We start from the raw sequence: 12,399 nt of genomic DNA, 5'->3' as shown, positions 1-12,399 counted from the left end.
CCGACAGTGAGACTAAACAAGAGAATTAATACCCGTAGGTTCTGTGTTCACCCGAGTAGACTGCTCCAAGTGCCGTGTTCTCACACAGGTATTACCAGTGAAGGGCAAAAATGACCCAGCTGTGTAAATGGGTAAATCACTGTCAGCATATTCATCTATAAACCTAACACTGTAAGTTGCTTTGGAGAGAAGTGTCAAATTAATTATTAATAATATCTAAAACTATATCATATTGCAAAGAATTTTCCAAGTTGTGATTTCATTTGTTGTTAGGAAGTCTCTGCAAACTTCAATGCAAATAGTTTAAAGAAGGGATCGCATGAGCCGCATTAGTACTGTTTCAGTAATGAAGAAAGTGAACAAGTTTTAGTCCTTAGAGATGAGCTGCCCTACATACCTTCATTAAGGTGTTTCCTGCCTTTTCAGAAATGAGGGCTTATTGTTTTATTTTCTTCTTCTATTTACCTGTGATTTCTTTTCTTGCATTTACACTTATGAGTTTGTTCTTTACTACCGATGTGTCTGTCTTCATGCCTTGGTCACTACAAGTCTGCAGTACAGTGCCTCCTATGGTTGCCAGGTCTTTTCCGCATCTGCGGGACTGTCCTTTTGTATTTAGCTCATAGCAGGTTCAGTTTTATTGTTGATTTTTATTTATTATGTCTCTACTGGAGGCTCAGACCAACCTGCCTGCCAATGTTCCTCTCCTGTCATCAATATTTGTCCAATTTCCCACAGGATTAATCAAGTTTCTATCTATCTATCTATCTAATCACGTTCTACCTGTTACTTGTATGTTTTGACAGAAGGAGGCTTCAAGTCACATTCAGTGGGATTAATCAGGATTGATTTGACAATATTTCCGCTTTGTCCTGAATTTTTGCTCAGATTTATCTTACTTTGAATTACCCGCTCTGCCTTTTCTGCTGATCTCCATTTGACCCTTCTTCCGCATCCCTCAGGCGAGGTGTCTGCAGTCAGCAGCGTCTCGCCCCAGTAACCCCATGGCGAGATGAGTGGGGCTGAAATGATAAACCGCTCCCGGTGAGGACCCATCGTGGGCCTTTATTAAAGGCCTCTTTGTTTACTGCTTGTTCCAGGTCACTTTGTTCGAGGAAACTTGAAAGGCAGGGCAGAGCCCAAAAGTGCCAGCTGCCAGGGGAACTGAATGCAACCCCTTCATTTGATCTAGGTCAGCGCAGCTTTGTGAAACACACCTTTCAATTACAGGACAAGTGCATTATGGGTAAACTCTCATTTCCAGTAGGGATAGGTGACTTCTTTCTCACAATGCCACGAAAATGCTAAAATCTAAATTCCTCCAGAGTTTTTCCACTCACTTTTTCCCATCTAGACAAGTTTTCTATCATCCTGTGCTTTAACAGCAACCCAGGTGGCGGAACTGCTACTTTGTGTAGAAATGAAAAGGCACGATGGCACTACGAGTCTCTTAGTAGTGTAATGCTTTTTTAAAAATAATTGCGGAGTTCTCATGTTTGCTGGCTGATGGGCAACAACTTTGTTTTCCTTATGAGGGCAAGAGATGGAAAAATCTGGTCTTCTTTCTCTTGCACCAAAGAAAAGACTTAATGGATCAGGCTGACTGGTCATTTCAGTTCATCCCCCTAAAATCATTCACCATTTGGGAAATTTTATTTTTAACATCTCCTATTATGTTTGTAAAGTAAAACATTTTCTCACAGGCTGTTTTCTCATGAAGCACAGTGGTTATCAAGAGGGCTTTCTGCTTTTTTGGAGACTTGGCTTTAGTAGCTGGCACAGGGTGTAGGGAAAATGGACTTTTAGGCAAGTTCAAACACAGGAAAGGTCATTGAGTCCAGTCGAAAGGCACTGACTACTGATGTAACAACAAATCTTTGTCACACTTCGACAGAGATAATAGCATTTCTCTCCAAACATCTCAAAGTGAATGTCTTATTTTGGTAAACATCATATGAGCTGTGGAGAGACCGATAAAATTAAGAGATTATTATGCATAACACTGACACATCACACAGTAGAAAGAGAAAGTTTTGTATAACCCCTTCTTCGAACAAGGAATGAACTCAGGGATACCTGCCCTAGAGTGTTCTCTCAAGCTTTTTGTTTCAGGTTCATTTTGTTCCACATTATTGCTCAACATCAGTTGGTTAAATAAATGAAAATTCATATTTCTGTAACAGTTATCTTAAGAGGAGTTGCGGTGGCACAGCAGGTTTGGGCAGGTTCTGCTCTCTGGCAGGTCTGGGGTTTGAGTCCTGCTTGGGGTGCCTTGTGATGGAGTGGCATCCCATCCTATGTGTGTGTCCCCCCAGCCTTATGGCCTGTGTTGCTGGGTTAGGCTCCGGCTTGCCGTGACCCCACTTGGGACAAGCAGCTTCAGGTAATGTGTGTGTATCTTAATATGTGAAGTTGTGTCTGTGGCTTATCTATATTTAATGTCTTAAATATTGTGGAGGAGGAGGGGAAGCTTGAAATTCCGAGAATCTCATTATGTGGTCGCACAAGATAAAACTATATCTTCTATTACTGTACAGTATATGTTGTGCAAAAGTAACAATGTGTATCATGATAGTGAGTCACACACACAATATCTACAACCGCTTGTTTCAAGCAGGGTCGCGGCAGACCGGAGCCTAACTCGACAACACAGGGAGCAAGGCAAGAGGAGGAGGGGGACATACCCTAGACGGGACGCCCGTCCATCACAAGGTACCCCAAGCAGGACTCAAACACCAAACCCGTCACACGGTGGGTGCCAGCCAAACCTGCTGCACCACTGTGCTCCCCTAATAGCAAATCAGTTTTTTTACTAATATAACAACAGATAGTGTGTGTAATTTTAGTTGTATAAAGAGTGTCTTTTTGTGTGTTTTTGTTTCACGATGTAAGTTTTCTAAGATTCTGAAATTCCAAGTGTTTATTCAACATTTTTCATTGTGCTATAGGCAGTTAACAGAATACCTGAATGCCATCCTGACTCTGCAAACCCAGGGGAAAAATGCTGCAAGTCAGGTCACAACTTAGTACCATGATATTGCATCTGTCTAAGGCTGAAATAATTGGAAGCTATGACTTGAAGTGATTATGGAAACTGGAGTGTGTAAGTAGACATTGCTCTCTTTTGTGCCAGCACCTAAAGCGATATTTGACACAAACTTAATTTGTTCCTCTACTTCCCGTACTTTCGTATTAGGATCCACATTTCAAACATGAACCTGGCTCACTATGAAACTGCACTTTGAAAAACCAATAAGACCACAAAATAAAATCATTAGGGAACATTTCTGATTTCAAAATATTTTATTTGTTCAAGACATACAGTAGAGTAGGCAGAACAACTTACTTCTTATTTAAAATAAATACAAAATATGTGCAAATAATAGATGTGTTTGTAGTCAAAGGAGTTCAGGAAGGGTCTGAAAATTCACCTTTTCCAGATCCGTTTCTCCCAAGATCTCTCCAGCTCATTGACAGTGTAACTGTTCACGCATCGTAACTCCATAAGCATCCCCTGAAACAACCTTTATTCAGCCACTACTCTGGCATTGTACTTGCTTATTTGTGTATCTTATAATATTTAAAAAAAAAATGGTGGGAGGGTATCGGGATTTGTCTATTCCGTGTTTTATGCACCTACGCGAATGATGAACCTCGGTGCCCCAAGTGGTAGGTAACAAACTAGGTTTGCTTAAGTCACATGTCTGCAGCTGTGTCTCTTTCTCTTAATGTAATGCATAAATCGTACTTCTGTTGAGATGTGCGTCGCTTTGGACAAAAGCGTCTGCTAAATGAATAAATGTAAATGTAAATGTAAGCGTAAATGTAGTCAGCAACAAAAATAATGAAATTGACAGCAGTAGAGATTTGATACAGAAGTAAATACTGCAGGGGGGCACGGTGGCGCAGTGGGTTGGACCGGGTCTTGCTCTCCGGTAGGTCTGGGGTTCGAGTCCCACTTGGGGTACCTTGCGGTGGACTGGCGTCCCGTCCTGGGTGTGTCCCCTCCCACTCCGGCCTTACGCCCTGTGTTGCCAGGTAGGCTCCGGTTCCCCGCGACCCCGTATGAGACAAGCGGTTCTGAAAGTGTGTGTGTGTGTGTACTTTCAAAAGTCAACGTATATTTGACTTCAGAGTTTTGTAAGAACTAAATTTCAGGAGAGAAGTGACTTACAGTGTTAATCTACCTACAATTATTTGCCCATTTATACCAGTAGGTAATTCTGCTGGAGCAATTTAGGGTAACTTTTTCTCAAGGGTACTAAAGGTGAAGGTGGGTTTCAAACCTGTGAGCTTTGGGTCTACATCTACATTTATTCATTTAGCAGATGTTTTTCTCCAAAGTGACGTATATCTCAAATACATATCAAAAATACAATTTGTTCATTACATTAGGAGAAAGAGAGACATAGTTGCAGACATGTGATTCTTAAGTAAACCTAGTTTGTTTCTTTCTACTTGATGTACTGATGTTCATTGCTCGAGTAGGTGCATAAAACACAGGACAGATGAATCTTAATAACCTTCCTACAATTTTTTTTTTTTAAGTAAGGTACACAAACATTCACATACAATGCAGGAGTATCAGCTGTGGAAAGGTTTATCTGCGTATGATTGTAAAGTCACAGTGCATGAACATTTACACCATACATGAGCTGGAGAGATCTTGAGCAAAGTGGGTCCAGAAAAGGTGAGTTTTCAGACCCTTATTGAATGGAGACAGAGTTTCAGCAGTTCTGAGTGAGAGGGGGAGGTCATCCCATCACAGCGGAGCCGGAACTGAGAAACTCCGTGCTTTACTTATTGTGCGCGGAACCAACAAGGAGGCAGAAGTAGATGAGCGAAGAAGTCTGGTTGGTGTGTAGCAGTTGATCAAGTCTTGTAGATAGCTGGGAACAGTTCTACTTATGTCTTTGTAGACAAGAACCAGGGTCTTGAATTTGATCCGAGTAGCTATAAGAAGCCAGTGCAGAGAAACGAGTAGAGGAGATACATGGCAACGCTTCGGCAAGTCAAACACAACTCGTGCAGCAGCGTTCTGTATCAGCTGTAGAGGTTTGACAGCAGTAGTGGGAAGGCCTCACAGGATCGAGTTGCAGTAGTCCAGACGGAAAATCACCATGGCCTGGACAAAGAGCTAGGCTGAGTTTGTTGTGAAACTGACACAAGTGCCCTAAATGCAGCAACTGTAACCACTACACTACTAGCTGACCCATAGTTAGCTGATTCACATTTATTTCAGTTTAGGCCAGAGAGGTGTCTCAGCGTCAGGTTTCCACATTCTTACAGGTTCCTTATTGGCTTTACGGCTTTCTTCCGCATAGCACTAATGCGCTGTTCTCTCAGGTAAACTGGGGAGGCAAAGTAACCCTCGATGTGTAAAAGTACTGTATGTCACAGGATGGACTGGAATTATGTGTCATTTTATTTATTCTCACTTCATTATTCATAAACCCTCTGAAAAGCCAAGGAGTTTTTTTTATGGAAACACCAAACTTGCTTGACAGATAAAAAAATCATTATTTACCTCCTTTTTTACAAACCCGATGGGAATGTTGATGGGAAAACATATTACTCCCAGGATGAAGTTTCAAGTGCATTCTGGGATGGCACCTGTATCCCTCATTGCTTTGCGTTGTAACCACTTCAGCTTTCTCTCTGAGTCATATCTAACGCTTCTATTTCACCTTCTTCAGTTACATTAATTTTTTACGCCACCAATTAGGATGAGAAAACCAGTTTTATTCTTCACTTATTCATGTTCTACAGTTGTTTGCCCCTCTGGTGGTGAGAAACTGGGTACAAACAGGTTGGCAACCCTGCTTTAGTCCCTCCAGTAAACTGTTTCAGAGAAGCTTTAATGACTTGTTATGGTTACTGTCCTCATCCTAGTTCAACGTGCCTCAGGGATCTGTGCTCGGGTCTTCCTTTTCTCAATTTATAAATAATTTTAATGAGATTTTGTGAGACGAGCTCATTTCTAATTCCGCTCTCCTGATACAGTACCTGCTGAGGATACACAACCATTTCACTAGGCTAGAATTTAGCATCTTCCGGAGTAGACCGCGTCTCTATGACAATGCGGTCTACTCCGGAAGATGCTAAATTCCAGTCTAATGACAACGGCCACGGAAGCCTGCATGACTTGATAACCATTTCATTTTTCTCTCATTCTGTCCAACAAGTGACCCATCTTCTTGGAGAACAGCTTAACAGCATTTCAGTCTGTCTGCATGGCAGTGTCTCAGGCTGACCCTCTTGAAAACTAAGCTTCTCCACATTCCAGCCAGATATCGCTCAACTCCACAAACGTTCCATGTCTTTAGGAGAGACCATGATCCGCTCTTCCCTAAAGAAACTGATGTTAGCGTTACCTAGAACGTCCATGCAGATGCCTGTCCTGGACTATTGCTACTCTGGCCTGCTGACCCATCTTTTAACATTAATTCCTTACAGATCACCTGGGCCACTTGAATTTTCAACCAACCAAAGCCGTCAAGTCAGTCCTCTCTGTATTCTGATGGTGAGTGGAAATCCAATTTAATATCATTAGGCTTTGCCCTGAAACAGCCAGTGGCACTGCCCCACTAAATTACGGAACTGTCCTCCAAACTTGCCTGCCCTCCACTCTGCACCTTCCAGGTTTCCTGTACCAACACCCTGGAGCACAATTATTTCCTACAACCACAGCCTCTTAAATTTATGTTGCTACTTTGGTTTTTTCTTACGATGCGGCCATCCCTCGATTAACAAACTGTATGTAAAATTTCAGTATAATGGCTCTTTGCTTTCTATAGCCAAGTTTCAATTTACGGAACAAAAAAATCGGTACAACGAAATGTATGTGAAGCGTGTCCAAAAAAAATAGTAAGTAACGAGAACTGGAATTACAGGTGGTCCCCGACTTACGATGGTTCCACTTACGATTTTTTTGACTTTACGATGGCGAGCTGGCAATAGACATTCAGTAGAAACCGTACTTTGAATTTTGAGTTTTTCCCGGAAAAGCGACATGAGGAGAGATACTCTTTCACGATGCTGGGCAGCGGCAGCGATCCGCATCTCCCAGTCTGTCACGCAGAGGTGTGTATTAGGTGCATTAAATGCATTTTCGATTTATGATGGGTTTCGCAGAGCGTAACCCCATCGTAAGTCGGGGACCACCTTTACTGTAATATACTGTAGCTGGCGTGTCTGCATCCAGATCTCTCTGACTGTTGCTGTGTTAGGAATGTGCTGCTTCAAAACAGTGGGGCATTATGGAATTCCACAGGAGTGTCTGTCAGCCAAGGGTGCGGTGGTGCTGTGGGTTGGACTGGGTCCTGCTCTCCAGTGGGTCTGGGGTTTGAGTCCTGCTTGGGGTGCCCTGTGATGGATTGGAGTCCTGTCCTGGGTGTGTCCCCTTCCCCTCTAGCCCTATGCCCTGTGTTGCCAGGTTAGGCTCTGGCCTGATGCGACCCTCACTTGGGACAAGTGGCTTCAGCGTATGTGTGTGTGTGTGTGTATGTGTGTGTGTGATTTTTTCCCCATTTAAAATTATGGGAAATAGGCTTTTGGTATCCTTAATTTCAGTATCTATACCCTTTTCTGTAATGGATTAATTTAATAAATTGAGGGATGCCTGGACATTGTCTACTCATGAATGTTTATTACTGCTCTTACACTGGCAGTTCTTTTTTGCACTGTTTTCTAATCAGTATTGTTATTTGCTCCTATGACTTATTGGTCCTAATGGATACATAATTTTGACTGTCAGCCAGATTAACACTTGGAGGATAGACTCCAGAGTGCTACAACCCAGCCCTAGGGTAAGGGGTTAAGAATAGTGCTTGACTGAATCAGAGGATAAGAATATGGAATTTATATGTGTTCACGATAAAGATAATCATGCATGAGTTAGAGGGTGCACGTAGCTTTATGACTATAAACCTTTTATATATCAGGGTTTAAAAGCTTGCATTAAACAAGAAAAAGACATGGCTAAAGCATTTATTTGAATATTTCATTTCAGGACATTTTCAAAGGGGATTAACTGCACTTTTTATTGCTGTAATACTGGCATCTGAGGGCCAGTTATCAGAAGAAGGACAATTTGCAGTCAAGGTGGAGCCAAAGGAGACCGATACATCTCCATTAATATGTCCAGAGAGGTGACACCTCTTGGGGTGGTGGTAATGTTCCCAATTATACTGGCCAAAACAGAAATAACAACAGCAAAGTGTACAAAGAGTCCATCGGATTACAAAGTTGGCCCATTAAACTGTTCCACTCTTTGAGTTCTTTAGTTTAAACATAGCCTAAAATATTAAGGGGTTTAACCCCTGACTACAATAAATCCTATCAAAACTGGATATGTTCTCAAAGTGTTTATCACAAAGTTTATGACAGAATAGTAGGGTTATCCTAATACACCTCTTGGTATTTTCCAATGTTCTTTTCATAGAAGACCCCATGATAGATGGCTGGCAAAAGACATTAAGTCTCAGGAATAATATTTGGTTTGCAACTAAATCAGATCTAGTTAATAAACTGCTGGGCTTGGAAACTTGCATACCGGTGTCTAACCCAGACTAGCATTTACACAAACTCAGCCATTATAAATAAAAGCCAAATGTATACACAAAGTAGTGCTGTTCATCATTTTACATAACCAGGATTAGAAGAAAGAAGAGCCTCTGTTTGTGGGAATAGAACTCATAACCTTGGATCTTAACTGAGGGTATTTTCATCAAATCATAATATTTTTGTTCTTTGCTACCGTCAAAGCTTATGTAAATGCTTTGTAAGACTGGACAGCAGCCATCCAAAGCATCCAAATATGGGCTCAGTAATTTTTTTTTATAGCTGGAGACATAAATAAATGAATTATTTCATTGTACAAAGAAACCCGTAATGAGAGTTCCTCCATCTTCCTACAAAATGTTAGGTTTTCTGTAAATGTGGCCAACCCATTTTGTACATTTTTATACTAAGGACTATAAAACCTAAGTTTCTTTGTGACCTTAGTTACATAGGTTTACTTTATGTCTAAAAATACATACATTTATTTCTCTGAGATGGCATTTGCAAGTTTCACAATTCATTTTTAATGAAACCAGCATTTTCTGAAAGCGATTCACAGTATAATTTAATAGCACGAATTTCACATTTCAGAACCGCTCGTCTCATACGGGGTCGCGGGGAACCGGAGCCAACCCGGCAACACAGGGCATAAGGCCGGAGGGGGAGGGGACACACCCAGGATGGGACGCCAGTCCGATGCAAAGGCACCCCAAGCGGGACTCGAACCCCAGACCCACCGGAGAGCAGGACCGTGGTCCAACCCACTGCGCCACCGCACCCCCCTAATAGTGCAAATTATAACAAGTTAATTAGTTTGTAAAAGTGAGTAATTCCATCACATTTATTGGAGACCATCTGGGATAATATAAAGAATAAAAACAGTAACTGCATAATAGTATATATACAATAGGGAATTACCTGTAAATGGCAACACAGCTTCAAATAAAAACATCACAAAATACATGTAAAATATATGGAAATACACTTATTGCTCGAATTTAGTGCTTCATTTATTTCTTTGATACTAGAAGTTACCGACAACGACAATTTACCGTCTTCAATTGACTGACAATGCTTTTTGGCAGTATTTGTAGGACACAATATTTTAAACAAAAAAAGACTGTAGAAATCTTTTTTAAACGTCAGTATATGTACATAATTAATGCTACAAAAATAGACTTCTGAAAGCATTAGGAGTTATTTGCAGAACTCAATGCAGAAGCACGAAGGGGCGGGGGGGGCACCACGCGGTACCGTGGGACTACCAGTCCTGCCTCCTGATCCTGCGCAGTTTCCGCACTTTCTCCTGGCGCACTGTCTCCACCTCCAGGGAGGAGATCTCGGAGAGCCTGTGTACAAAGGAGGAGGGCGCCCCACACGCAGGATCGACGTACGTCGGAGCTGGAGCACCGTGAAGACGCCGGCTGTGGAGCTGAGCGCTGACATCTGCCAGGGTACGCAACCATGGTACATGGACAGTGACAGCCCGTCAGTGTGTTGCTGAACTTTTCCATGAGTTTAACAGAGCAAAACTGCAAAGTAGGTTAAAGCACACTTTACTTTACTGTCTAAGGTGTTTTCTTTTTTTAATTAAATTCTTACATAATCACACACACACACATTTTCAGAACCGCTTGTCCCATACGGGGTCATGGGGAACCGGAGCCTACCCAGTAACACAGGGCGTAGGGCCAGGGGACACACCCAGGACGGGACGCCAGTCCGTCGCAAGGCACCCCAAGCGGGACTCGAACCCCAGACCCACCAGAGAGCAGGACTGCGGTCCAACCCACTGCGCCACCGCACCCCCCATTCTTACATAATCCTTTCGCATTATTGATGTGTTCAATGAAACAGCTGGTTACGCAATCGAAATGTTTTTGTTGGAAATGTACCAGCAGTACTTACTTCTCGCATTAGCGCTCATTGTGAACAGACCACAGGTTTGATCATTTACTCTTGGTCTAGGAAATGAAGCAAAATTATAACGATCAGATTTCACTTACGCGTATATTTTTTTTGTGACGTACATGTCCGTTTCCGACTATTCAGAAGGTGAGAATTGAGAAATAAAAAAGCACCTGTTTCTACAAGCCTCAACTGAGCAAGTTACCCTTCCACCGGTTGCTGGGTTTGCGGCTGGGAAAAGAACGGCCGGGAGTGCAGTCAAGTCACATCCTTCACAGGAGCTGAAAGTGCGATAACAAAAAAATGAAACAAGTGAACGTCCCTTGTAAATTAGCCATCGAGAGCCATTCGAGGGCAAAAAGAGAACATCCTGCCCTTGGGGCCCGAGGCTCCGGGACATTGGTGTATCGGGGACCCCCGGCAGTGTGGCGACAGATGGACGGGAAATGCACAGATTCTCAGCTGTTGTGGGACGTTACGCTGATCTGAGATAAAAGATACAGTGACTAAACCCCAAGACATTCAAATCATGAGAGTAATTGCATTTATGTCACATAAATAGAGCCATCAATTTACATGACAGAAACCTGAGTACAATGCATGTGCTCCTCTTATGAATGCTTTGATGATTCTGTCGAGGACATAAAGGGGGAATTGTGGGTAAAATGTACCGAGATGCTGCAAATCATCTCCTTCTGGGGGAGTGGAGCTGCCTGGCATTCCATCCACATGATCACACCAGTCACCTGTTGACAACTAAGGTGTACCGCGGTATAGCGGTGTATTTCAAGGGGAGCTGATCAGCTTGTTTACAGTGGTAGAACCACAGGCCACGGTGAACATTTGCTTATGGGGGACTGACGAAGTGAAATGATGTGACCAAGCCTCCCTCTTGGAAGCGCCACCGCAATCACAGCGCTTTACTGTAGGAGGCAAAGCAAGCAGGAGAGCAATGAGCCGTGCTGGGGTCAGTGACACGCCGCTGACATGCAGAACTTAAACTTCGAAACACTGTGCACCTGTAAATTAAAGTTTCCTTTGACAAATGAAAAGGAAGCTTTTTCAGAAACAAAGTTCACACTGTTGTGTGCTACAGTGTTGACTACAGTCACCCTCTACAGACCTTCACATTTCATTTTTGGTGAATGTACATCAGTTTGAGGACTGCAAAGACCCAGCCAGGTCAACATTTTCTGATGATAAACTATATACCATGTTATTATACTATGATTCGCACTGAAATTTCTACTTACTGTCACAATAACATCACGTTACAGTACTGCAGCACTTCCACCTGCCTAATAAGATTTGGTCTATTTGTGCAATTGACATGACCAAACAGATTTTCATTATAGGCCACTCAGCTGCTCTATATATATAACATGTATATATGTATATATAACATGATTTCAGATTTAAATTACACTGAATACTAACATTAAAAATATTTTTTCTCGTTTTTTTTTGTTTTCTAAGTTTATATTTTCTAATTCCTCACACACTACAGTATCCAATAATGTGTCCAATATCAATAACCGCTTGCCTAATGAAGAGCCACGGTGGACTGGAGCGTATCTGGAAGCGCTGGGTGTGAGACAGGAAACACTCTGGATGGGACACCAGTCCAACGCATCACACTGCAATTATTCTGCAATGAATAGATCATTTTCTATGCGCTGGAAACAAAATGATCACGTGACTGATGAGGAACAAGAACGGCGAGTTCATAGCTTACAGTCTTCTTCTATTTAATGTTTTTTAATGAGGCGTTTCAATGTTTCCGGCGCTGCTCAGCGGAGGAATAGCCAGATGAAGATGCGACGATACTCCGCGCTTTAATTTCTCGTGAGTTTACGAGAAATGTGCAAGCCTTTAAAACTCAAAGCGTTTGCTCCGGAACAGTTAAACGGGAGATTTGACCATCGCCAC

The sequence above is a fragment of the Scleropages formosus genome, chromosome 9 (assembly GCF_900964775.1).
Source record: "Scleropages formosus chromosome 9, fSclFor1.1, whole genome shotgun sequence".
Lineage (NCBI taxonomy): Eukaryota > Metazoa > Chordata > Actinopteri > Osteoglossiformes > Osteoglossidae > Scleropages > Scleropages formosus.
Note: the sequence above shows the minus strand (reverse complement) of the source record.